At 44.7% G+C, this 25,757-nt stretch overlaps 1 protein-coding gene and 1 long non-coding RNA gene across 5 annotated transcripts in view; one reads left to right on the forward strand and one right to left on the reverse strand.

Moving 5' to 3' along the window:
* Positions 1-25,757, forward strand: part of CCDC60 (coiled-coil domain containing 60) — a 205,078-nt gene that overhangs the window by 30,772 nt on the left and 148,549 nt on the right. The window lies entirely within an intron of this gene.
* Positions 20,099-25,757, reverse strand: part of LOC126930721 (uncharacterized) — a 213,844-nt gene continuing 208,185 nt past the window's right edge. For all 3 annotated transcript variants that reach the window (XR_007717655.1, XR_007717657.1, XR_007717658.1), the window contains one exon: positions 20,099-20,444. This is a non-coding gene — a long non-coding RNA (uncharacterized LOC126930721). The remainder of the gene's footprint in view (positions 20,445-25,757) is intronic.

The raw sequence follows: 25,757 nt of genomic DNA on the forward strand, positions 1-25,757 counted from the left end.
CTGTGAGTCTATTAAAAACTGTTGAACTGTACACTTTAAATGGGTGAGTTGTATTGTGTATGAATTATATGTCAATAAATCTGTTTTTTCTGAAGTAAAAAAGAAGAACAAGAAGAAGGAGGAGGGGGAGGAGGAGGGAGGGGGGAGGAGGAGGAGGAAAGAAGGAAGAAGGAGAGAAAAGGAGGAGGAGGAGGAGGGGAGGGGGGGGAGGAGGAGAAGGAGGAGGGGGAGGTGGAAGTTGGAGGAAGGGGGAGGAGGGGAAGGGGGAGGAGAGGAGAGGGAGGGGGAGGAGGGGAGGGGGAGGGAGGAAGGAGAGGAGAGGGAGGGGGAGGAGCTTGAGGAGGGGGAGGAGGAGGGGGAGGAAAAGAAGAAGACCCCTCTGATGCAAGAATTCCTGGGTTCAAGCCCCAGAGCTGCCATTTTATAGCTGTACAACCTTGAGCTACTGGCCCAAACCTCATTTTTCTTGTCTAATAAATATTAGCTGAGAATGATTGTAAATGATATTAAAATGTTTAGCAACCAGTATGGCTAGGACACCGGACCCGCCATTAACCCTTTGGTTGCTGGATCATGTGAAAGTCCAAGGAGCTTGCTGGAGAGGGACTGGAGTGGTCAGGGGAACACAGCGGGGTACTCTTGGCCTCACATTCATGAATTACGCCTTCCCACTTCTGAGCTGAGAATTTGCAACCATGGGGGAAGCCATCTAAAATTAGGTTTGTCATCAGCAGCTTCTAAAGGTTGTACCAGTAGCCTCAACTTTCCAATACATGCCCTTTTGCCCTTTAGCACCATTTTGCAGTGCAGCTAGTTCCATGTAATTAACACAAGTTCATAAATGTGCCCACCTTGGGTTTCCATGACAATCCCTGCTCGTAATTAACGTGGCCCGGTTGCATCTCTGCGCTTCGGTTCAGGCCAACCTCCACTTAGTCACCACTTTATTTGTAATAGCCCAAATTTAATTGGTGCTAATTATTTCTCTTTCTATGCTGGTGTTAACCTGATCGTTTTGTAGTTCTTTTTCCCCCATTTCCTCTTGTTTTTCTGAACTAACATCTAGAGAGGATGAAGAAAGAGGAGTGGGTGGGGAGAGACAATGCCTATTCTCTTTGGTGACAGAGGAAGAACTGTGGAAAGGTAAGAGTCTCAATATCCAACCACACAGTGAGGTCTCAGCTGGTAGAACTCAAGGCTGCAGAACTAGGGATACAGGAGGTAAAAGCAGGCGTGCAGGTTGGTACGAGAGAAGAAAATAACACAAGCATGACCTTACAGGAGGCCTTCCTTGCCTGTGCTGGAGGAATGAACGCCAAATCCAGGCCTGAGAAGTAGCCATATTTGGAGAGAAAGACACTCGCAATGTAGGTTTCAAAAAGATTTACAATGCACAAAGCACCAAGCTCATCTCCAAGGAAGTCTCTCCTTTCAATCCAGAAAAGGGTGGACGCTGCAAGTGCAGAGCTGACAAACAGCATTCCTGGGGGATGGGAGAAGCTCTCTAGTTTTATTGGGTTAGAAAAAACACTTGTATTGCATTACATTTCTTACATCTGCAAAGCGCCAGAGATTCAGAGGGCTGCAGAACTTTAAAGCCCAGTGAATCCTTGAAAGCTAATGTAAGCTCCCTGGCGATCATCTTGCCAGAGAAACAGTGATGCATAGTGGTTAAGAATATGGACTTGCTCACTGGCTGTGCAACCACAGGCAAGTTACTTTTGCCTCTCTGGGCCCCACAGTCTCCATCTACAAATGGAGAAAATAATAGTACTTAGCTCATGGGGTTGTTAGGAGGATGTTAGGAGGATGTAATTAGTTCGTGGGGTTGTTAGGAGGTTAATGTGTTGAAGCAGCATCCTGTATGTTGTGTTTGTTAATTACTATTGCCTGCTGCCTCCCAGTACCCAGCACAGGGCCTGGCCTGGAGCAGGTGCCAGTAAATGGTTGTTGAATGAATGAATGTGGTGAAATGGGGGTTCAGAGGCTTGCCAAGGGCATCAGTAAGTGCCTCAATTATTCAGAATTTTGCCTTTTAATCCACCACCTGAAAGCAGGGATTTCAAATGTAAATGTCTTCAAGACCCAGGCAGGAAATACAAATGAGTAAATTCAGCTTGGGGATAAGGACGTATACCTCCCTATCAAACACAAGAAGACACCAGGCCAGACCAGCTTTGAGGCCGCTTCAGGAAAGGTGGTCACTTAATGTGTTCCAACGTGCCTGAACCTGTCCGATGCCTGATTCAGTCCCATAAGCCCAACCTCGCACTCAGACAATTCCAAACAACACAATCCATTTCTAAAGTTCAATTTCTCTCCAACCCACAGAATCCATAGTGAATTAAGGAAAGCGTATCAAATATAATCATGCACTATTGTTAAGTTCTTGGCAAAGTTGCCAAATGTCAGGCAGACAGCGTACCCCATGGTGCATTCCACGTCCGGGCACTATGGCTTAAGTTGTCATGATAATGAATTGCCGTGCTCACTTAGGCTTGGGAATAGATCCAGAATATCATGTCGAGTTGAGAAAGGAAGTACCTCGCAAAGGTGACACCTTGTACCTCATTTGCAAGGCAACAATCCCAAACACACATCAGAGGTATGGATAGATGAGAGAAGGTTATTTTCAACACAGCTCTTTAAAACTGTACGTGAGGGCCTGAAATCCATGTGAAGGGGTCACATGGACCGAGCAGTCCACTCCTCCCTGCTCATCTCAGGAACAGCTCTGACATCTCACCAACAACCTAGGCCTTGAACGCTGAAATGTAGAAGCTCAGTAATAATTTAAGCCTGGAAGTAGGGGGGCATTCATCAAAAACACTTACTCTTCAACAATTTGGTTTAGAATATGAGGCAGGCATAATGGCTCATGCCTGTAATCTCAACACTTTGGGAGGCTGAGGCAGGAGGATCACTTGAGCCTAGGAGTTTGAGGCCAGCCTGGACAACATAGTGAGACCCCATCTCTACAAAATAATTTCAAAAAACTTAGCCAGGTATAGTGGCACACCCCTGTAGTCCCAGGTACTTAAGAGGCTGAGGTGGGAGGATCCTTTGAGCCCAGGAGGTTGAGGCTGCAGTGAGCCATGATCATAGCACAGCACTCCAGCCTGGGTGACAAAGTGAGACACTGTCTCTAATTTAAAAAATAAAATAAAATAGTAGCTTTTTAATCACCCTGGGCCTGGACCCTAATGCCTCAGCGTTTGGATGGGTTGGTTCTGTCTACCTGATTCCATTTCTTGAGACAGCCTTGTGTTTCTTCATTAAACCACCATCACTGGGAACTTGATTCCTTCTATAGGGTAACAAGATCAGATCATGACGTTGTGTCTCCATCAGCACAGTAGATACTTGAGATAATTAACAAAAAAATGCAAGACACTGTCCCCATCCCAAGAGGTACCCATGTCCAATAGGAGAGAGGGGAGGAAGGGCTCAAAGCCAGAAAATTCCAGGGAGTTTTCTCCAGAGCCCAAATCTCATAGTTCCCAACCTATTCCCAAGGCCTGGATAGAGCAGTGGCTCAATAAATAGTTGTGGAATGAATGAGTGAATGAATGACTCAGTCTGCTTTGTGTCAGAAAAAAAAACAGCTACCCTTATAGTCAGAGCTGGGTTAGAATTCCATGTCTACTGCTTAAAGGCCATCAAATCTTAGTCAAGACACTTCTCTTTTCTGAGCCTGCAGTTTTCCCATTGGTGGGATCTCAGAAGCCCTCCCAAGCTGCTGCTTTGATTTTCTAAAACAAACCACAGCATCCATCCAGTTCTTCAGGCAGCTCTGTTTCCTATCCCCAGAGTTGTTCATTTCTTTAGGAATAGGTTTTTCTCCAGGCTTTAAGAAACAAACCATCTTGGAATTCTTCCTGCAGAGCTTGGCCAGGAGTTCCCCGCCCTGGTTCTGGGAAGAGTCCATCCACTACAGCCCACATCCATTATTAAAAGGGGCTTGTGCTGAGGCCTTGTGATGATCGCACCCAAGGACTCTCTCAATCTGGTGATCCCAGGTGGGAGGTGGCATTAGGACAGAGGTTAGAATGGCAGGTAAGCATGATCTTAGGCCAGGCGCGGTGGCTCACCCTGTAATCCCAGCACTTTGGGAGGCCAAGGCGGGTGGATCACTTGATGTCAGGAGTTTGAGACCAGCTGGGCCAACATGATGAAACCCTGTCTCTATTAAAAATACAAAAAAAAATTAGCCCAGGGTGGTGAATCATGCCTGTATTCCCAGCTACTTGGGAGGCTGAGGCAGGAGAATTGCTTAAGCCCAGGAGGCAGAGGTTGCAGTGAGCTGAGATCACACCACCGCACTCCAGCCTGGGTGACAGCAAGACTGTGTCTCAAAAATAAAAAATAAGAATGGCAGGTAAGCATGATCTTTAAGAGTTAGGCTAGCCTGGGCTTGAAGCCAGGCTCCTCAACTTACTGGCTATGCCACTTTGACTCTCTGAGCTCTGATCTGCAAAACTGGGGCATAATGTCAATCTCTCAAGAGACTGTGAGGTTTAGAGCTGACGCATAGAGCCCTGGTAACTAGGAACCACCCTCCCATACCATGGCCTCCAGGGTCCTGGGGTAACATAAATCAAGACAGAGACAGTCACTGGGAAAAATCTCAGAGATTTGATTGACACATAATCCCCCACATTATGGAAGTTAGGCAGTGCCGTAGTCCAAAGATGCTTCTGGAAAATGCTTCAGTCTTCAACTTCCACCTACGAATCCCCACTCAGAGAGATATCTTGGTGCTTGAGTCCTCCCGCCTTATCAGCAGGCATGACATAGATATCACACAACACCTGGGCCCTAGAGATGGTTGCACAACCCACTAAACAAGCCACAATACCTGGGCCTTAGAGGTTGCTGCACACGCCATGGTGACACGCAGGGTAATTTTAAATGGACAGCCACTTTTACTCTTCATTGTTTATGATGTGTTAATTTCAATAGTGTATTAGGAAAACTCTAACAAGCACTTTCAAAAGCATAATGTCCTGGATATTATTGCTTAGGAGAGAACTAAAGTAGATACTTAAGGGTTTTTTTTGTTTAATGTTACTATAAAGAAAAATATTAATAGTAATAGAAGCAGTGCATGAGTACCACAACAGATTATGATGATTGTAAGTGAAAGTTTGAATTTTGGGAAACGTGGAATCAGGAGGAGGGAGAAATGTCAGGTTTAAGCTACCGAGTGGGTGGTGTCTCCATTACAACGCACTGAAATGCAGTCAAGGTGGCTGACCTCGATCTAACCCTGGAGCAACTTTAACTTCCTGATGCTAAATGGGGAGCTCAGAATATAACTCCAACTAACTCCCTTACAGTCATAAAATGCCTAGCACATAGCATTTACTCAGTAAATAATCTGTGATTCTTTTGGTGGTGCTTAAGAGAACACTGATTGACCAAAAGGAAAGCTGGCTCCAATCACTCTAAACCCCACCAGCAGCTATGTGACTCTGAGCCAGTTACTTAACCTCTCTGAGCCTCAGTTTCCTCATTTGCAAATAGGGGTTTTCATCAGTCCAACCCTGCTTATCACAATTGAGGCACTGTCAACAGAAGCTTGCTGCCAAACCACTTACTACGTGCCTCTGAGTGTGGGACCGTGTCTGGCACCGTACTGAGCAATTTCAGCAAAGAGGAGCAGTGTGGTGGACTTGAAACTGCACTGGTGAAAGTTTATGCTTTAGTTTTGCCACCAAAAATCTGTGCAAACTTATGCAAGATACTTTCTCTCCTGGGGGGGTGTTAGTTCCCTCATCCGTAAAATGAGATGGGGGGGGTCCCCCTTCATTTCCACAAGTTCTCATTAATAGAAGCTTGGCTTAGCCTCTTTTCTAGCCATCCAGATGTTTCTAAAATATACCAGCTCTGACATGGCAGAGACCAAACATGTGGATGATTGACTACATTTTTCACGTTTCATTTGTCATCTAGACAGGCTTTAAGTACGTGGATAATGAACCTGGAATTTCAAATGAACCTAAGCCAATTCCTTTCTCACTCTCTTTGAGGCAAGAAAGGTTTCTTTGAAGGAAATGAAGAGAACTTTATCTTTTTTTTTTTCTACTCCTGACAGGACACCAGCTCTTGCCCAGGGGCCGAGTGGTAGGAAGGCAACTCACCACAGGGAGAAAACCTATGCTGAAGGGGCAGTTTTCTGTGCTGGTTAGATACACAGACTTTGAAATTCCAAAAGCTCTGGGTTCTAATCCCAGCTCTGCCTCTTAATAGCTGTTAGACTTTCATCTAGAGACCTAAGATCTGAGGGCCTTCCCGCCCTTATATGGATAATACTACCTTTGTCACTGGGTTATTGTGACGATTAAATAGATTAAAATATTAAATATAATGTATTACACCACTCCTCCATGGCAGCCATGAAGAAACTACCTATATGGGTCAGTGCTATTACTCTCCCCCATTTTACAGATGAGAAAACTGAGGCACAGAGAAGTTAACTGACTTGTCCAACTTCAGAGGTAGTAAGTATGGAGCTAGGAAAGGAAACCTGATAGAAATCATAAAGACAAATACATAGGTAGTTACAATCTGGATGGGAAAGGGTATGATGAGAAATGCTATAGAGGGGTGGTGGTGTTCCCGGAAAGGGGTCTTGATCGAGACCCCAAGAGAGGGTTCTTGGACCGCACAGAAGAAAGAATTCGGGGCAGTTCATAGAGTAAAGTGAAACCAAGTTTATCAGAGAAGTAAAAAAACAAAAGAATGGCTACTCCACAGGCAGAACGGAGGCATGGGCTGCTTAACTGAGTGTATTTATCGTTAGTTCTTGATTATATGCTAAACAAGGGGTGGATTTTTCACGAGTTTTCTGGGAAAGGGGCAAGCAATTCCCAGAACTGAGGGTTCCTCCTCCTTTTAGACCATATAAGGATCATTTCTGGTTGTTGCCTTGGCATTTGTAAACTGTCCTGGCGCTGGTGGGAGTGTCTTTTAGCATGCTAATGCATTATAATTAACATAAAATGAGCAGTGAGGACGACCAGAGGTTACTTTCATTGCCATCCTTGTTTTGGTGGGTTTTGGCTGGCTTCTTTACCGCATCCTGTTTTATTAGTAGGGTCTTTGTGACCCATATCTTGTGATACCAGTCCTGCCAACCGCCTATCTCATTCTGTGACTAGGAATGCCTCACCTCCTGGGAATGTAGCCCAGTTGGTCTCAGCCTCATTTTACCCAGTCCCTATTCAAAATAGGGTCGCTCTGGTTCCAGTGCCTCTGATGGTGGGGTTTAGAGATGACGTGTCTTAAGAATGTGTCTATATGGACAGAAACTTTTGCCCCAGTGATGTGCTGGTAAATGTTTAACAACCAGCTTTATGGAAAAAAACAAACAATCAAGCAAAAAACTCTAATTTGTAATGTTTGTTTGCCAATTTCTGTGGTGTAAATATTCCCACTGTGACCAATTTCAAGCTATTGATCACTGAACAAAGAATTGGGAAGAAGATGCATACAATCAGTTCTCACACAATCACTCTCACCAGCTAGTACACCATTGCTTCCTCCCCACTGGACCTGAAAGATCCCCCTGGGCTGTCTTTGCTGGGCCACATCCCTTCACCTTAGCTACTGACCCGTCAGAGAATGTCCCCATACAAATAACATGTGTCCATGAGCCCGTCACCCCAACTGTCTCTCTATGAATAGCTCACTGAGGGCTGTGTTTTATTTAATCAATCAAAATAACAGGGTGTGGGGTCAGGGAGTGAGGGACCAGAGTCCTTCCTCCACCTAAACTGCTCCCTGTATATGACAAAGACAGTTTTCAGCAGAATGAACAGAAATAGAGCCGTGGAGGGAAGTGGCTTGGATGTCATGAAAATTTAATATGTTTCTGATGCATGCAGGATGCAATGTGGGGAAGTGGGTGAGCCAGAAGGCCCTGGGGCCAGTTTTCAAAATGAATCAAGTCCTCAGCTTCTTCCTGCAACAACCAGCCCGTCCCTCGAAGCTCTTAGTATAAAGTCTGATAAACGTTGAGCCACCTAATCGACTTGCCCGTCGTCTGTTTAAAAGACCTCTCCTGACTTTCCTCTGGTGAAAAGAGCAGAGTGGTAATCAGACAGAAAGGTCACATTATACCAAGAAATGTGGCTGCTGGAAGAGGGCCCACACACCCACGCCCATCCGGATTTGTGTGTTGGACACCTTTTCTCCTTGTATGTCATTAATAACAAAGAAAGCATGACCACATTGAGAGAAACCCACTTGCTAATACCCCAGTGAAGCTTAGCCCACTCATTTGGAACAGCAGAGGCACCCCTCTCTGAGCTGAAGATTAGGGTTTGCCAAAACCTGCCTTATACTACAAGGCTCTTCCTTGATCACTTTGATCCCTCCTGTCCTACCTTTCCAGGAATACCTGCAGGCATCCAATTAACCAGAATGAAGAAACAGGGCCGAGTGTGGTGGCTCATGCCTATAATTGCAGCACTTTGGGAAGCTGTGGCGGGCAGATCGCTTGAGTCCAGGAGCTCAAGACCAGCCTGGGAACCATGGTGAAACCCCGTCACTACAAAAAATAAAAAAATTAGCTGGGCATGGTGGCACGCACCTATAGTCCCAGCTACTTAGGAAGCTGAGGTGGGAGGATCGCTTGAACCTAGGAAATGGAGGCTGCAGTGAGCTCAAATTGAGCCACAGCACTCCAGGCTGGGCAACAAAGTAAGATTTTGTCTGAATAAAATAAAATAAAACAAAACAAAACAAAACACAACTCAGGGGATGGTCCTAAGTACATAGTAGTAATCTCAGGATGCTGGCTTCGTCTGGTTCATTCCCAAACCTCCCTTAGGCGCCCATCCTTTAAACAGTGTGTCCCTATGTATTTCCAACAGTGCGGCTACTTTATAGGCAATAGTATAAGTAGTTGGGGCTGGAGTCATTTACCCATTTTGGAATATTGGGGGATGTTCTGTAGCTGCAGGGATTTAGGGCTAGAGAAAGGCGTTGTCTTTCTCTGGGCTGGATAGTTATTTGCAAGCTTCCACCAGACTGTGTGGATGGAGACTAAGCCCTCAATATTCCAACCCAGGCCAGGCACAGTGGCTCACACCTGTAAACCCAGCACTTTGGGAGGCCAAGTCATGCAGATTACTTGAGGCCAGAATTTTGAGACCAGCCTGGCCAACATGGTGAAATCCCGTCTCTACTAAAAATACAAAAATTAACTGGGTGTGGTGGCACATACCTGTAATCCCGGCTACTTAGGAGGCTGAGGAAGGAGAATTGCTTGAGCTTGGGAGGCAGAGGTTGCAGTGAGCTGAGATCGTGCAACTGCACTCCAGTCTGGGCGACAGAGCAACACTCCATCTCAAAAAAAAAAAAAAAAAAAAAAAAAAAAAGAGAGAGAGAGAGAGAAAGAAAAAGAAAGAAAGAAAGAAAAAAACATTCCAACCCAAGTCTCAAGAGACGGAGAAGTAAAATAAGAAGCCTTGTCTCTGTAACCACAAAAATCTGGTAAATTCAAATAATCAGTTCTGTTTTCTTTTTATTCTCACTGTTTACATGTGCAAGTAATAACATCACTACATTAACTCTGTAAACAGTTACAACATTATAAAGTTAAAAGTATCATTCACCATCATCCCAAACCAGTTTTACTCCAGAAGTAACAACTGGTCACTATAGAGTTATTAACTAACTAAATAGTTAATAACTAGATAGCTAATAACTAACAAAATAGTTACAAAATAGTTATTAACTATTTAGTGTGAGTCCTTCCATATCCCCACTTCTACGCACAACTAGTAGATGAAGAAATTTGGAATCAAACCCAGGAAAATTTGATTTCAAAGTCTCTTCATTTTACCTCTACACATATTTTTCTACACCGAATTTAACTGCTGTGTGAACACAGGCTCTTAAACCCTTTGCCAAGGAGCATAAGGAAGTGCTTGTGGTATGCCAGGCATGGAAGTGGCATCATTGTCTGGGGTAAATACTCGAGGTTTGCCGTCTCATGCCAGGGAAATTGAGGACGCAGACACACAAGAAGTGAGTTTGAGAGCACAGTTTTCGTAGGTGACAGAAAGAGAAAAGAGAATAGCTCTGTCTCTCGCAGAGACAGAGGGGCTCCTGAGTGGGACTTTCAGCTCCATGGTGAAATATTTGCACAGCGTTTTATAGACAAGCTTGAGGAGGTGGTGTCTGATTCACACAGAGCCCGAGAGATTGGTCACATCAGGGATGACGTTTGCATAGTGTGCAAAGAAGCTGGCCATCCCACCCCAATCTCTCATTAGCAGACGGGTTCTCTACCTGGCCGGCGCCATGTTGTCTGTTCCTTACTGTACGCGTGGTTGACAACGAAAAGGGAAGATGGAGCAGCCATGTTGAACATGCCTCGCCCTCAGGTAGCCTTTTCCTATTCACACAGCTGCCAGCATTCACCCGTGCAAGCTTCTAGCTTGCTTTTCTATGTCTGCAGCCTGATTTTACAGGCTGCTCTTTGTTAGAAAAGAAATGATCTGGGGGCTGCCTTTTATTAAAAGGGAAACCTTACCAAGGACTCCTTCACCCTCACTATCTGCCTAAATAATTTCTTTCTAGCTCCTGTATCGGCGCTAGACCAAGTACCTCAGTTAATCTTTACAGCAGCCTCATGAGGGCCAGTGTTATTGGTCCCATTTTTGCAGGTCCACAGACTGAGGCTCAAGAAAATTAGGTAACTGGTCATAGAGCTAATAAGCATCAGAGATAGGATTGGAACCCAGGTCTGTCTATGCTCTTAACAAACATGGCACCTGCCTCCCAAGACACAGCTGAAATTTGCTGTCCCTCCAACAGTTGTAAGTAGATTGCTGAAATTGTTTTTGTTTTTGTTCTTGCCAAGATCCTCAAGGCACAAGCCTATATAATATCACAGGCAAAGCCCTATGCACAGGCCAAGACTGACACAGGCTTGTCAAGACAGCAGGCAGTGAGCCAGACCCATAGCTGAAACCTCCGTCTGTACATGGTGGGTAAGCCACCCATCTAAGATGTTGATAACAATCAATGCTCAGCCCAGAGCCAACACATTCTGGTGGGTCTGGGACAAGAGGGCAAGGTCAGCAGACGACAGCTTTATTCAGCAGTTCTCCACTCATTCTGGAAGTCCCCAGCTCAGCCTGGCTTGGTTGTACCAGACAGAGGCCAATTCCAACATTGACGGGGAGAAGAAAAAAAGAAAACACTAGGAGCTCATGCCAGACCTTTGCTAGGAAGCTAAAAATAGTTGTTGCTGCGGATGGCCACAGATGATGAAACACATATGCCAACATAATAACCGTGTGTAAAATCACCCCACGTGGGGTGTCCTCCAAACCACTCGCAATTAAGCTTAAGTGATGATATATATGGAACATCATTTTCCAGGTGGAGGACACTCAAATGTTTTGTGGCCTGGACACCCAGGAGATGTTGAAAGGGCTGGACTGGACCGAAGACCAGCCAGGGCTTGCATCTGGAGCCATTGGCAGCCTTACTGCCATCCATGAATGTTGACTGGGGACCCACAAGGCCCACAACACTGTTCTGCACTTTGTTGGGTTACAGGAACAAAAAGGAAGGATGCCATGCCATGGCAGAGGTGGGTAAGCTTCTTATCTAATCCTCATAGCAACTCTGAAATAGACACACTAATAATCATATAATGCCTGGCACAGAGTGGGTCTCAATGCAATGTTACTTAGACCCAGGGCTTTCTTGAAAGTATGTACGGTGAAATGTGCAAACAGATCAGATGGAGATGTAATTGCCATAGTCATACACAGTAATTCACCTGCACATGGTAATTGATGTGCGGGAGATGCTAACTGTGGAAAGGTGATGACTGGTTTGAACTGATCCAGGGAAGCTACTGGAGGTAGGGTAACCCTTTGGCCATGACTTAAAAGTTAAGTAAGCAGAAGCCTGAACACCTTGCTTGGATATAAAGCAAAGCTACCTTTGAGAATTCCCAGCAGGTGAAATGCAGATGTTAATTACATATAGATGTGCATATACCTACAGATGTGTACAGTGGACAATCGAAAGTCAAGCCCAACTCAGTGGTTACTAAAGTGTTTGTAGGGGAGTGCAGGCAAGAAAGTATCTCAATGCCTCTATCTCTGAAATGGGCACAAATGGAATCAGACTGTGGAGCAGGACTGCAAGAAGTCTTCTAGTTCATGCCTCACACACACATTCTCTAGAAGATGACCACGTGTCTCAGAGACTTTTTCAAGATTTTTCAGTATTAGGTATAAATCCCTTGGATGCAGTTTTATTTTATATTCTTAAGAGGACAACCACAGTTGGGTGGGAACAGTCATATGTGCTAGAAGCAGCTCATACTGAACCTATTGTATTCATCTCCTTCCGACTCTTGGTCGGAATTTGATGATCTCATATTGGTAGAGTACAGTCAGCCATGATGGGAATATTTACACCATGGGAATTGGCAAACACTGTAAATCAGGGCCTTTCCTTCTCCCCTGGAGAGCAGATTTTTAAGCATTTGCCAGCGTTTGATGGGAAATGCATATCAAGAAAGCACAGTGAGAAACTGATGTCATAGTATCTCAGAGTTGGAAGGGATTTTAGGTCTTCTCTTACCAAACCTCAGATTTGGTGCTAGAATTCTTCTCCCATGAGTTTCTCGAGGATGGGGCAGTTACTAACAGCAGATGGTGAGACGAGTTTTCAGTGTTACGTAGACCTTAACATGAAATCACATAGCAGAAAAGGTACTTGTTTTTAAATTCTCTTTTGTCCTTTTTTATTATGCAAAGGAGAAAGTCTCAATTTAGTGCTATTCAATCTTTAACACCTCTCTAAGGACTTGTTGCTCTTCCTTTTAACAGAAAGGGCAGGCCTCAGGCTCAGAGCCTTGTGAAGATTAGTGCCTAGCTGTAATTGAATAGCTTGTTTTGTTTTTATTGTATTTACTTTTATAGTTACTTTCTATTTGTGACATGCAAGAATGGCTTTCTTCCTACAGTGATAGTAGCAAGTTTTCTTTCTATCATGTTTCTAAAATTAGCTCGCTTAGAGACAAATATTAAGTAAGTTGTAATGAAAGTAGTGTAGAGACATGGCAAATATCCTGAAGGTGGTTTGTGAATGACCAACGCATCCGGAACACAGATGTACCCTACGTCAAACAGACTTTGCCTGAATATGCCCAGTGACAGAGAGGTCACCACTTGGCAAGGCACTTCTTCTGTTACTGTAATCAGTGAAACACTTCATTTGAATTAACAGGGACTTTTGTTTTCTTCCTCCCCATGACCACCACCAAATTTAAAGTGTACTTCCTACAATATTCTCATATTGGACCAAAACTACTCAGTCCGCAAGGTTTCCAGTTTCTATTCTTGGTTTGTCTTTGGCTCAAGATCTCCATTAATTGTCATAGGCTTTGGTGAACTGAGCCATGATGACCTTGAAAGCCGAATTCTGTCCTTGATGTGTCAACATTTCTCCAGTCGAAGCTGTTCTCCCTATACAGGAGGAATTGGCATCTGTGGTTACCAAGCCAAAGTAGCAGGATAAGTTGTTTCTATACCTTACATCTCTGGAATTACAGTCTCTAGCTCCCTAGCTTTGTCCTTTGGAAAACCAGATCCTCAGTGTGATATCCTGATACTCAGACTCAGTGGTAGTAACCACTGCTTTCTACTGTGGCCTTCCTGTGCACCAGGCACCAAGCTGACAGCTTCCCATGCATTCTCTCATTTACACCTCATGACAACCCTGGTGCCACCTGCTATTGCCACCCCATTCTAAGGATGAGGAAGCTGGAGCTCAGAGAGTCGAAGTCACTCAAGGTCGCCTGGCCAGCAAGCAGTGCTGCAAGCTCATGACAAGGATTTCTTATCTCAGACCCTAAGATCCACAATGGAAAGTTGAAGCAGGTGACATGGGGAGGTGCCTGTGCTACAACCAGAGACCCTTTAAGGAAAAGTCTTGTTTTCTAAAGTCAGAGGAATGTGCAGTAAGTGAGCACAAAGCAGGCTGGCTCTTTGCAGGCATCTGACACCTTCTCGTGACCTTCCTATCTTTATCATTAGTGCTTGAGAGAGAGAGATAAGGCGGGGCAGGGGCAGAGCCAAGGAGAAACCCTACTTGACCCTCATCCAGGCAAATGCATACCTTTCCTCTCTTTCCACAAACATGAAGCTGATTTTCATGTGCTTTAGCCACAAAACTTTTAGCCACAAAAACTCTTTCCCTTGTCAATGTTCAGTAATTAAACTTTTCTCAAAACCTGCAAATGAGCTTTATAGCAGTCTCTAGCATTTTACCATGAGGCAGAGATATGTCTTCCAGCCCTTTTTTTGACATTAATCCATTCAGCAGACTTGGCCTGATGCTCAGCTATGTGACAGCCAGCACACTGGTCACTGCGGGTACAGGGAAGGAAGACGGGCACCAGTTCTGTCCTCTGTCTTCATCCCAATAAGTCCTGACACAGGAGGGGAACAGAGTAGAAAGTTCTGTGGGAGCACCTAACTGATGAAGGGGTGGAGGGAAAAGTGTTCCTGACAGGGGGAAGAGCATCTGTGAAGGCCCTGAGGCATGAGACAGCAGGAGCTCAAGAAGGCCCAGTATGGCCTGTACCACTGGGCTGGCCCATCATAGGCATTCAGAACAGTGGGAATGAATGAACAAATGAATGAATGAATGAATGAGCAGAGTGTAATGGGGCACTCTGGGAGATGAGGATGGAGATGTACACTTAGGCTGATTCATGAAGTCTTTGAAGTCTGTTATGAGGAATTTTGACCTTGAGCCTAACTGTGAGGGGAGGTCATGGACACATTCTACACAATAGTGATGTGATTATATTTAATGCTTCCCCAAACATGCCAGGCCACCAAGCTGTGACTATCTCGACCACCCACCCATCCCAACACATTCAATGTGAATACAAAGCTTTACTTCTCCCCTTTTCTCCCAAAGAGATGAGTCGCTGAAAATGCAGCAGACCCAGGGTACTTGGAGATCTACTAATGGGGGAACCTCTTTGTGCTTGTCTGTGAGCCATGTTCTTGAAGCTGGTCTTGCAGGCATAACCCTGGGTGGCAACTGCCCTGGAAATTAAATTAATTAAAGAAATTAAATAATTGATCAAAGATCTGGAAGTGATTGGATGAATGGAGATTTAAATCCAGATCTGGGCTGGGCTCAGTGGCCCACACCTATAATCCCAGCACTTTGTGAGGCCAAGGTGGGAGAACTGCTTGAGCCCAGGAGTTCAAGACCAACCTGGGCAACATAGTGAGATTCTATCTCTACAAAAATAAAATAAAAAATATATTATCCAGATCTGCTTTTGCCTCTATAGCATCTCTTCTTGGATGTTCTGGAGAAGTCTTCTGGCCACACCCATATTTCCTATTTCAGAGACAGGAAGCTATACAGACCACATGGTCCCACCCTCCAGGCTACAGATGACTAGACCAAAGGGACACACCTGATACAAGCTGAACCAATCAGATTTCCTTATCTGGAACTTGGACTTTGGACACTGAAAGACAGATCCAGATAGCCACAGAGTATGGAGATGAGGGCCCCATAAGCTCTAGGGCCGGGACAGCTATGATGGGTTGTGTGGGACATTAGAAGGAGCCAGCATAAAGAGAGAAAGAATAAAGAAACAGGTGTGCAGAAAATAGCATATCTGAGCATCCGTGCCCTTTTGAGAGCTCAAGAGACACAGGAAGTAGCTGAGCCTTCCTATCATTGGATACCATGAGATTTCCTACATTTTTAAAAACTTGAGCTGAATGAACCTGTTTGTTTCTGCCCACCACAGATCCCCAAATAAAACAAAATCTAGACAACACAAGAGACCTTCAAGAGGGCATGTTCATGAGATGGGTGAGGATGTTATAAGCAGATGAAAAGACTTGGGGTGTCCATGGATTTCTTGGTAATATCTCTGCCTAGCCATTTTAAAGAGACAGAGCTAGGCCGAGTGTGGTGGCTCACGCCTGGAATCCCAGCACTTTGGGAGGCCGAGGCGGGTGGATCACGAGGTCAGGAGATCAAGACCATCCTGGCTAACGTGGTGAAACCCCATCTCTACTAAAAATACAAAAAGTTAGCTGGGCGTGGTGGCAGGCGCCTGTAGTCCCAACTACTTGGGAGGCTGAGGCCGGAGAATGGCTGTGAACCAGGGAGGCGGAACTTGCAGTGAGCCAATATCCCACCACTGCACTCCAGCCTGGGGGACAGAGCGAGACTCCATCTCAAAAAAAAAAAAAAAAAAAAGAGAGACAGAGCTAAGATATTCTGCAGCCAAGGGAGAGTGAAGGCAGAAAGGTGTCAAAGCACAGGGCTGCAAAATAAAAGATGCTTCATTAGGGGTTTGGCATCTGCTTCTTAAGAAAAGAAGAGGAGCACGGCTCAGGCCTTCCTCCTCCCCGCAGCTTCACTACTAATAAAGGCAGCTGGGTGATGAGTTTCTGTATCTGGCAAATCTACTTCATTTTTCGTCCCTCTGTCGACTGCAATGTAAGACAGCTCAAGAAGAAATTAATACTCGGAGTCAGTGTCAGCTCCACTGACAGCAGATCAAGGCTGAAAGACAAATTGCTCATCACAGTTCAGGGAGCCGGAGCTGGGAGAAGAAAGACTTGCTATTCCCTGCGGGAGCTCCGGGCAACTCCCACTGGTGGCTAACTACAAGGGACCCATCCTGGCTTCTGCCTACCTGTGAAGTTTGCAGGGAGCTGCAAGGGACTGGTCCTGGGGGAACAGCTTGTTGGACATCCTTGGGGCCCCTTAATGACCCTGTATTTGCAGCATGTCACCATGTCACTGGTATGACGAAGCCTAATGCCCTAGAAAAGCTATTTCTGTGCATCACTTATCACCAGCTCATTCCAAGTCATGGATTCTCAATTTTCTTTATGACACCTTGACCACTTGGCCATGAAGGATATTGTGTTTTGTGGGTTGAGTTCTGCACAAGCTCCTGACCAAACATTGAGTGGGGGGCTGATATCCAGCCCTTGCTAAACCATGTGCCCTGGCACGGGGCTGAATCCATTTGGAGAGAGGGTGGCTTTTTCTAATTTGCACAGAGGTGCTGCTTAGATTAATGAAGTCCTGGCAACATTGTATTGTAGAGCTATGGGCTTATTTGTTTATGGTCTGTGTCCCCTAGGTAGAATATTGACTCCTAGAGGACAAGGATTGTGCTGGAAATATTCCATTTGCCCCTTCAGAGCCACTTGCCACCCTTCTCCTCTCTGCTCTGTGCCCCAGGAGAATGGCAAATTAATGACCTCCCTTGCTCTCCAGCCTCCAGTTGGATTCAGCCAATAGAAAACACTGCTAGGAGATCAAAGGTGATATGGTTTGGCTGTGTCTCCACCCACATCTCATCTTGAATTGCAGCCCCCATAATTCCCATATGTTGTGGGAGGGACTTGATGGAACATAATTGAATCATGGGGGCAGTTTCCCCCATACTGTTCTTGTGGTAGTGAATAAGTCTCAAGAGATCTGACGGTTTTATAAAGGGAAACCCCTTTCATTTGGCTCTCATTCTCTCTTGCCTGCTGCCATGTAAGACGTGCCTTTTGCCTTCCACCATGATGGTGAGCCCAGCCACGTGGAACTATGAGTCCATTAAACCTCTTTTTTAAAAAATAAATTACCCAGTTTCAGGTATGTCTTTATCAATAGCCTGAAAACAGACTAATACAGAAGGGTAAGGGGAGAGAAAGGTTGGAGTCTCTGTTCCCAGTCTCATTTTCGCTACATGGACTTGGTTGGTTATGATTCTCTGGTCCTGGCTCCTGTCACACGGCATCTCCCTACCACCAACCTCTTCACTGCCAGTCACTGCTCCCCCTCTGTGCCCTTTCAGGGTGGTAACAGCTCCCTGCTGTTGCTAGCCCCAGGGGACTGCACTATCCCTTGTAGGGGGATCTTTGCAAACAGTCTGTGCAAATAGTCCCTTTATTCAACTCCTCCTCCAATTGCCAATTTAAGTGCACCATCTCTTTCCTACTCAGAGCCCAGTTAAGATATAGAGACATTGCTTGGTTCATTGCTGTCCCCAGCTCCTAGAAGAATGTCCAGCACAGAGCAACCACTAACCATTCAACCATTTATTTGTTGAATGAATAAATTATGATCCCTGAAGGTGGCAAGCCTTGGTTTTTTATTGTTTTGTTAAGGACTCACTGGCATCCTCTTTATTCAGCCTTGCAGCTTGGCTGTTGGAAATCAGTCACGAAGACCATTCCTCCTACCTCATCTGTCCATGTTCGGGAGTCCTCAAACCTCCCTGTTCTCATTTATTTCAGATAACAATTAGACCCTGTTGGAAAAATTTTTCTTCTGCTCTTGCCCTGGGTAGTTTGCAGGGGTGGAAGGAAAAATAAGTGATACCCTCAGAAAAGCATCCTTTTTGATTCTGAAAACCAATGTTTTTCCTGCCATTCTTCTTTTCTTTACACCCATTTGTCAGAATCAGTCTCCTAAATTAGTGCTAGAGGCTGCTTGCTGACCAGGGTAATTCCACTCATTAAAAAAAAAAAAAAAAAAAAAAAAAAAAAAAAACAACCAGTAACACAGTAAGCCCTCCAGAGCTGTTTAGTCTGGGGAGCCATGGTGCCGTTGCCCCAAAGGTGCACGTCTTTAGGGGTAGCTGTCTGAGGGCTGCTGGGCATAATGACCAGGTGGCAGCATTCCAGTCCTGGAAAATGTGTAGTATTTTCTCTCCAGGGTTTTGCAGAAATGACGCTGTCAGATAAAACAATGATTTAATGGCCACATGACAGGAGCCTTGAGACTAATGGTACCCAACTCAGAAAAATGTAGGAGACAACTGGAAGGCAATTACGAAACAGTCCGTGCCTACAACTCAGTCATTACCAACCAAGCATTGCGAGGAAGCCTCTCTCCTTTGGAAGGTCAAATTCTTATGGTTCCAAGTGGTTGGGAGCAGAGCCGGTGCTGGAAAACACAGGGTGGATATTTCTATGGAGAATTCTCCAGAATCGTGTACGTCACACAGAGCACTCCATCCTCCTCCCCTCTTCTCCCCCAACTCTGTCTCTCTCTTTCTCTCTCTCTCCCTCTGTCTCTCTCTCTCTTTCTCTCTCTCTCTCTCTCTCTCTCTCACACACACACACACACACACACACACACACACACACACACACTCCAATTTAAATGATTCAGCTCTTCCACTTTCCAAACCCAGTCCTCACAAAGCTTTGTTTACGCAGGCTAGGCAAAGTGATATTACCTACTTGACAAGTAGCTTTTGATTAAAAACACTGAACTCTGCCCGAGTAATTGTGCCACACACATGAAAATCATTTGAGGGCCTGAAGAGAAGTTCCTCTTTGCCCCCAGGAAACCTGAAATATTGTGTTTTTCTAAACAACCACCACCAAAAAAAACCCCTCTGTCTTGCATGGTTTGAACAAAACTTACATCTGTGCATTCTAGCATTTGCTAGATTTTTCTATAATGAGCATGTGGGCTATTTTCCAAACATTATCTTTTTTATGACAAAGCCATAAATTCACTCATTTGTGTTGCTAAAAGGACAAGTGACATACATAAAAAAGCACAAATTTCTCTTAACTCTCACCCACTGCCCATCTCCCAGCTCCAGAGGCAAATGCTTTTATGTATATGATGTGATTCCTCCTACCCCCTTTTTCTATAGGTATGAATGTGTATATATATGAATCTTCACACATTTTATTTTAAGGATTATTTTGTTTTTCGTAAATGGGATTATACCATATGTATTTATTTCACAACTTCTAAAAACTTAAATGTCTTAGAGATCTTGGAGATGTTGGGATCAGCACATAAAAATTTACCTAATTGCTGTTAACGGCTGCCTCAAATTCCATAGTGTTACTGAATCACAGTTTATTTCCCTAGGTCCCCTCTGATGCACATTTCAGGTTACTCTTAATGTCTCACGATTACATGCAATAATAAAATACTTGTGCATTGCCTATTTGGGCACATAAGCCCCCATTTCTATGTGGGAGAGATAATTGTATCAGTTAAGATACTTTTGGCTGCAAATAAAAGAAGATCCCAGTGGCTAAGCAATAAGGGTTTTATTTTCTCATGTTAAGGTGAACTCTGAAGGTTAGAGCAACACAAAGATGGTTAATTCAGCGGCTCAATGTCTTCATCCTGGAGCTAGGCGCTTTCTTTCCATCTTTCTGTTCTGCTTCTCTCAGAGAGTTGGGAATGCCTCCCAGAGGGATCACATGATGGCTGGAGATGTTCTAGGCGGCATGTGCAGACATGCCTCTTCAGCAGCAAGGATCCCCTTGGCCAGGATTGAGCTGCAAACTCACACATACACCTGCCACTGGCAAGAGGAATGAGATGACCATGACCATGACTGTCATGGACCGATTGTGATTCCTTCTCTTGTTCTTGGAAGAAGAAAGTGAGAGGAAATAGATTTTATTAATCAAATAAACCTCCAGAAAATTTGTCCCAAATCACAGCCTACTTGAATATCCAAGTACCAGTTACTTCACATCTTCATCCACTCTTTAATAAGGCATTTAACTTTCTGCCAGTGTGATGGGCAAAGAGGACATCTTATTGTTTTCTTGTACTTACCTGATTGTCAAGATTGAGGATCATCTATGTATATTCATTGTTTATTTATATTTTCTCTTTGGAGAGTTACCTGTTTGTATTATTTGCCCTATTTTCTCTTAGGCAGTTTGCTGCCTTTTCATTGATTTGCAAAGTTTCTATATGTACCTCTTGGAAACACATATAATCAAGACATTTTAAAAGGTTCTCAAGAATAAACACTTAAATTATGTATCTTTGTTCTTACTTTGATTCTCAAGTGTTTCTGTAACAGTTTGGGGAGCAGAAGAAAATCAATTTCATGGAATAGGTTGTGGTGACATGCTTTCTAAATGGTGTGCTTCAGAACAAAAGTTCCTAGACAGATGTTAAAATGCAATTGGAAAACACTGCATAAAATCTCCTACTTTTAGAGTGTCGCCATGTACAAACAGCATAGAGATCAGCTCTGTTTTGATCATGACCACTACTTTCCTTGTGAGCTCATACCATCATTTGCCCTCTCTGAGTCTTACTTCACTCATTGTAAAATAGTCCCCCCTCTTGGCTCTTCCCATGCTCACGCACATTCGTGGCTTCCCACAGTAGCACCTGTGGCTCTCTGTCTGTGGTCTGGGGCAGTTCATAAGGGACAAGAAGGCAATGCCTTAAGGAGCATCCCTCTACCAATGGCAGACAAATGATAACAGATAAGTACCTGAGTTGCCTTGCCTTCAGATGCAAGAACTCTGAGACATCTTCGATATCAAGAGTCAACAAACTACAGTTCACCAGCCAAATCTGGCCCATGGCTTGTTTTTATAAATAAAGTTATATTGGAAGACAGCCACGCCTATTTCTTTACATATGGTCTACGGTTGCCTTCATACTACAAGGGCAGAGTTGTACAAGCGACTGTATACCCCCCAAAGCCTAGTATTTATGGTGTGGCCCTTTCTAGACAAGTTTGCTAACTCCAACTCTATATTATTCCCCTGTGGTGCCAGCAGGGTTGAGCCCCAAGTTGCCCATAGTGGTCACCTGCTTGCTCATTAACACACCTTCCTGTCCTTGTCCCACTCTCCTATGGGGGTTTCCCAGGATCACCTCCCAAATACACTACTTGTGCTCACAAAGCTGTAACATGCTAGACTTAGAAAAGAAGTCTAGGCTTAGAAAAGAAGCAAGTAGAGTGGGAAATGGCAGGGGACTGTAGACCATGGTGAGTCTGAGCCCCTGAGCCCCAGACCCAAGGCATCTTTAGGGTTAGCCCCCCCCCCACCTCCCATCACTTCCACAAATCACCACCAAGACACAGGCATGCACACATGCACACACATACACAGAGCAAGCTTGCCATTCATTTGGGTAGTGGCTTTGCACACGTTACCATTAGTGGCTGATAAACTGAAAACTAAATGGAAAATGCAAATGGAAGACAAAGATGCTTTTCTCTTCTCTGCATCAAGGAAAACACCTTGACTCCTGGCCGGTGTGTGACCACATGAAAGAAGTAGACTTTCTCCAGAGGGAAATATGTCTGTTTAGTCTGTAATGATGCATGTTTTCATATATAAAATAAATAGGTCATCAAATATCTCTCCTAAGGGGGGAAAGGCTCCTAACATCTCACTGTTACATGTAATGCTACCATAATGCCACTCTCAAATCATAGAGGACAAGGCTTCAATATACCTCGCATCTTCCCGCCTCCCGGCATTTGCACAGGCCATTCCTGCTGCCCAGACCATTCCCTTAATAAACACACTTTTGTCCTTTTTGGGGTCTGTTTAGATACCACTTCCCCAAAGACACCTTCCCTAATCCTCCCTGCAAGTTCTCCCCGTCAGTAAGCAGATCAGGGCCCTGTAACACTGTGTTTGTTGTGCTTACTAAATGTATCTATCCTGGTACTCACTATAATAACTAAATAAATGTTTATTTAATGTCTTTCTCTCCCACCAGTCTATACATCACATCTCTCATGTTTACAGTCATAGCCCCAGTACCTGACATTTACTGGATAATCAATATATTTTTTAAATAGATGAATCAGTGAATGGGTGAATGAATGAATGAATGGACAAATGAATGAATGTGGATGGACCCCTCAGAGAATCCAGTGGCCATTCTTTCAGCATAATTATGCCAAGATGAGTTCTTTGATGACCAAAAGAAGCTCTCTGCTTCTCAAATTCTAATCTGCAAGAGGAATCACTTGGGAATCCTTGTGGAAATGCAGATTTGAACTCAGCAGCTCAAAGTAGGGCTGATACTTGCTTTTCTGACAAGCCCCCAGGTGACACAGATGCTTCTAGTTCCCGAGTCACACTTTGAGTAGCAAAGGAGTTAGATGATCTTAAGCAAGAACAGTGGCAGGTGCATTTATTTTTAAAGAGCTCATTCCTTTTGTCTTCACTGACATTTATTTTTACAAAAGTTCTAAAACGCAGCAATGCTTCCAGGTGGGGCAGCCACGCCACTTGGCTTAATTTCCTGCTGTTTAACCACAGGCCAACTAGTCAGACCTCAGTATACATTCAGAATTTTGTGTGATGCCATTTCTCATTTTGGATTAGGTCTTGACCACGTTCCTCAACAAAGCACCCAGTTCTGCATGACTTTACTTTTTATAAAAGGTGAGGGGAGGATGTGAGGATGCTGAGATGAACCAAATTCAAGACGCATCAGAAAATGGACTCTTACCCACATGTCTCTGAGGCTATTCCGAGTTCCTCTAAGCCACAGTGGGACCAGCAGCACCTACTGTCACCATTCATGCCAGTGTGACTTCTTTTTCCAAGTATGTGTCTATGTGTATGTGTGTGTATGTCTTTTCTTAAAACGCCATCCACGTCTGGGTGCTTTCAGTACTCAGGATATTCTGAGCTGCAGATCCTGAGGACTTCAACACTAACCATCAAATTGCTGAAATACCAGACAAGGCCTCAATGTCTTAGGCATAATATAACATGGATATAATGTTAGAACTTGGGCTGTAGCCTCAGAATGATCTGGATTGGAGAGCCACCACCCATACCTCATAGTTATGTGCGTTTGGGCAAATTACTTGTCCCTCTTGGGCCTCAGTTTCTGCCTCTGCACAATGACAGCAATAATAACCTCTACCCAAAAGGGCTGTTGTGAATGTCAAACAGAAAAATGCATGTAATGTGCATGCCGCGGAGTAATGTGCATGTAACGTGATACTGCGGTGTCTGGCACCTAGCAAACGAGAGCTATCGTTATCAGTGTCATTACTGTTGTTGTTGGTACTCCTACAGAAAGCTAAAAGAATTTTGTTGTGTAGGTTGACAGGGCTTTCCTGTATTAGAATTAGGGAAGGTCAGCCGGGCGCGGTGGCTCCAGCCTGTAATCCCAGCACTTTGGGAGGCCGAGACGGGAGGAGATCAAGACCATCCTGGCTAACACGGTGAAACCCCGTCTCTACTAAAAAATACAAAAATCTAGCCGGGCGAGGTGGCGGGCGCCTGTAGTCCCAGCTACTCGGGAGGCTGAGGCAGGAGAATGGCGTAAACCCGGGAGGCGGAGCTTGCAGAGATCCAGCCACTGCACTCCAGCCTGGGCGACAGAGCGAGACTCCGTCTCAAAAAAAAAAAAAAAAAAAAAAAAAAAAAAAAAAAGAATTAGCGAAGGTCCAGTATCTTTTTCTTCCCTCTGAGCCCTGTAGAAATGCTTGGTCTGAAGTGGCCACCTTCTGGAAGCCTTCTGCAGTGGGGTCCCGCAGCATACCAGTGAGTCGTGTGGCATATCTGAGTGCTTGAGACAGCTGTGCATTCTACTGGTTTGCTCCCCTGTGCAATTCGGTGTGCAATATTGCAGAGGTCAGGGGTCAAAACCCAGGACAGGGCTCTGGAAGTATTCAGCTATCTGTGATTATAAGACCAGCCAACTCAGGCCCCCTCAATCATAAGTAACATAAACCCTTTCAGAGATCAAGAGAGGGGGATTTATTCTAGAAACAAGGGGTGTCCTGTGGAGTTCAGAGGTAGGAGCTGCTGTGGGACCTCCTAGTGGAGTGGTCCCAGGACCTAGGATATCATTGGCCTAAGATATCCATCACTTCATCTTCCCCCAAATCCACCCTCCGTACCCCAGCAGACATGGAAGAGGGTGCAGCTACTCACGGAGACCCTGTTTCTCTGAGAACTGCCTCCCATTGGACTGTAGCCAACTTTGAACTAAGTGACACAGCTCCACTCTCTTCACCTCTGCTGTGAAGAGAAGTGGACACTTGACCCAAGCTGGACCAATAAGATTCTTCCCTGAGAGTTTGGAATTAAGGCTGAATTAGTCCTGGCTGGTTTTCTCATCTGTAAAATGGTGATAATAATAGTAACATTTTTCTAGTAGAGTTGTGATGGAGATCAAATGAGAGATGCCATGTCAAGTTCTTACCCAACACAGGACGCATAATAAGCACTCAGTAAAATGACTGTTATGATCATTGTTATCCCCAATACCAAACACCATAGCATAAGGCCTAGCACAAAGTGGTGCTCAATAAATATTCATGGGATGAATGAATCAATCAATCCGGGAATGCCACAGGCTGCAATCAGCCATGCAAGTTGATGCTCAACCATAGCACTGCATGGACCACATGTTTGTACAAAACCTCTCTCTGAAGAACAGTAGACTTTGCCTCCTAAACAAAACCAAGGTGAACATCCTGACCCTGGGTCTCCTGTTTGTGAGGTGCAAGTGCTATATAACAGTTTTGTGGCCAGATGTGGTGGCTCATGCCTATAATCCCAGCACTTTGGGAAGCCAAAGCAGGAGGATTGCTTGAGACAAGGAGTTTGAGATCACCCTGGGCAATATGGCAAGAATCCATTGCTACAAAAGTACAAAAAAAAAATGAAAAAATCAGACAGTCATGATGGCACACACCTATGGTCCCAGCTACTTAGGAGGCTGAGGTAAGAGAAACACTTGAACCCATGAGGTTGAGACTGCAGTGAGTTGTAATAGCACCACTGCACTCCAGCCTGGGTGACAGAGCAAGACCCTGTCACAATAAAGAAAGCATTCTGAGGGTTGCCAGGTACTCATAATACATTTTACAGCTCATTAAATCTCTAGTTAGACAAACTCAATCATGTGTTTTTGTTAAAATGAGATTTGGGCCATTTCAAAGA

This window comes from Macaca thibetana, chromosome 11, assembly GCF_024542745.1.
Source record: "Macaca thibetana thibetana isolate TM-01 chromosome 11, ASM2454274v1, whole genome shotgun sequence".
In the NCBI taxonomy this organism is placed as follows: domain Eukaryota; kingdom Metazoa; phylum Chordata; class Mammalia; order Primates; family Cercopithecidae; genus Macaca; species Macaca thibetana.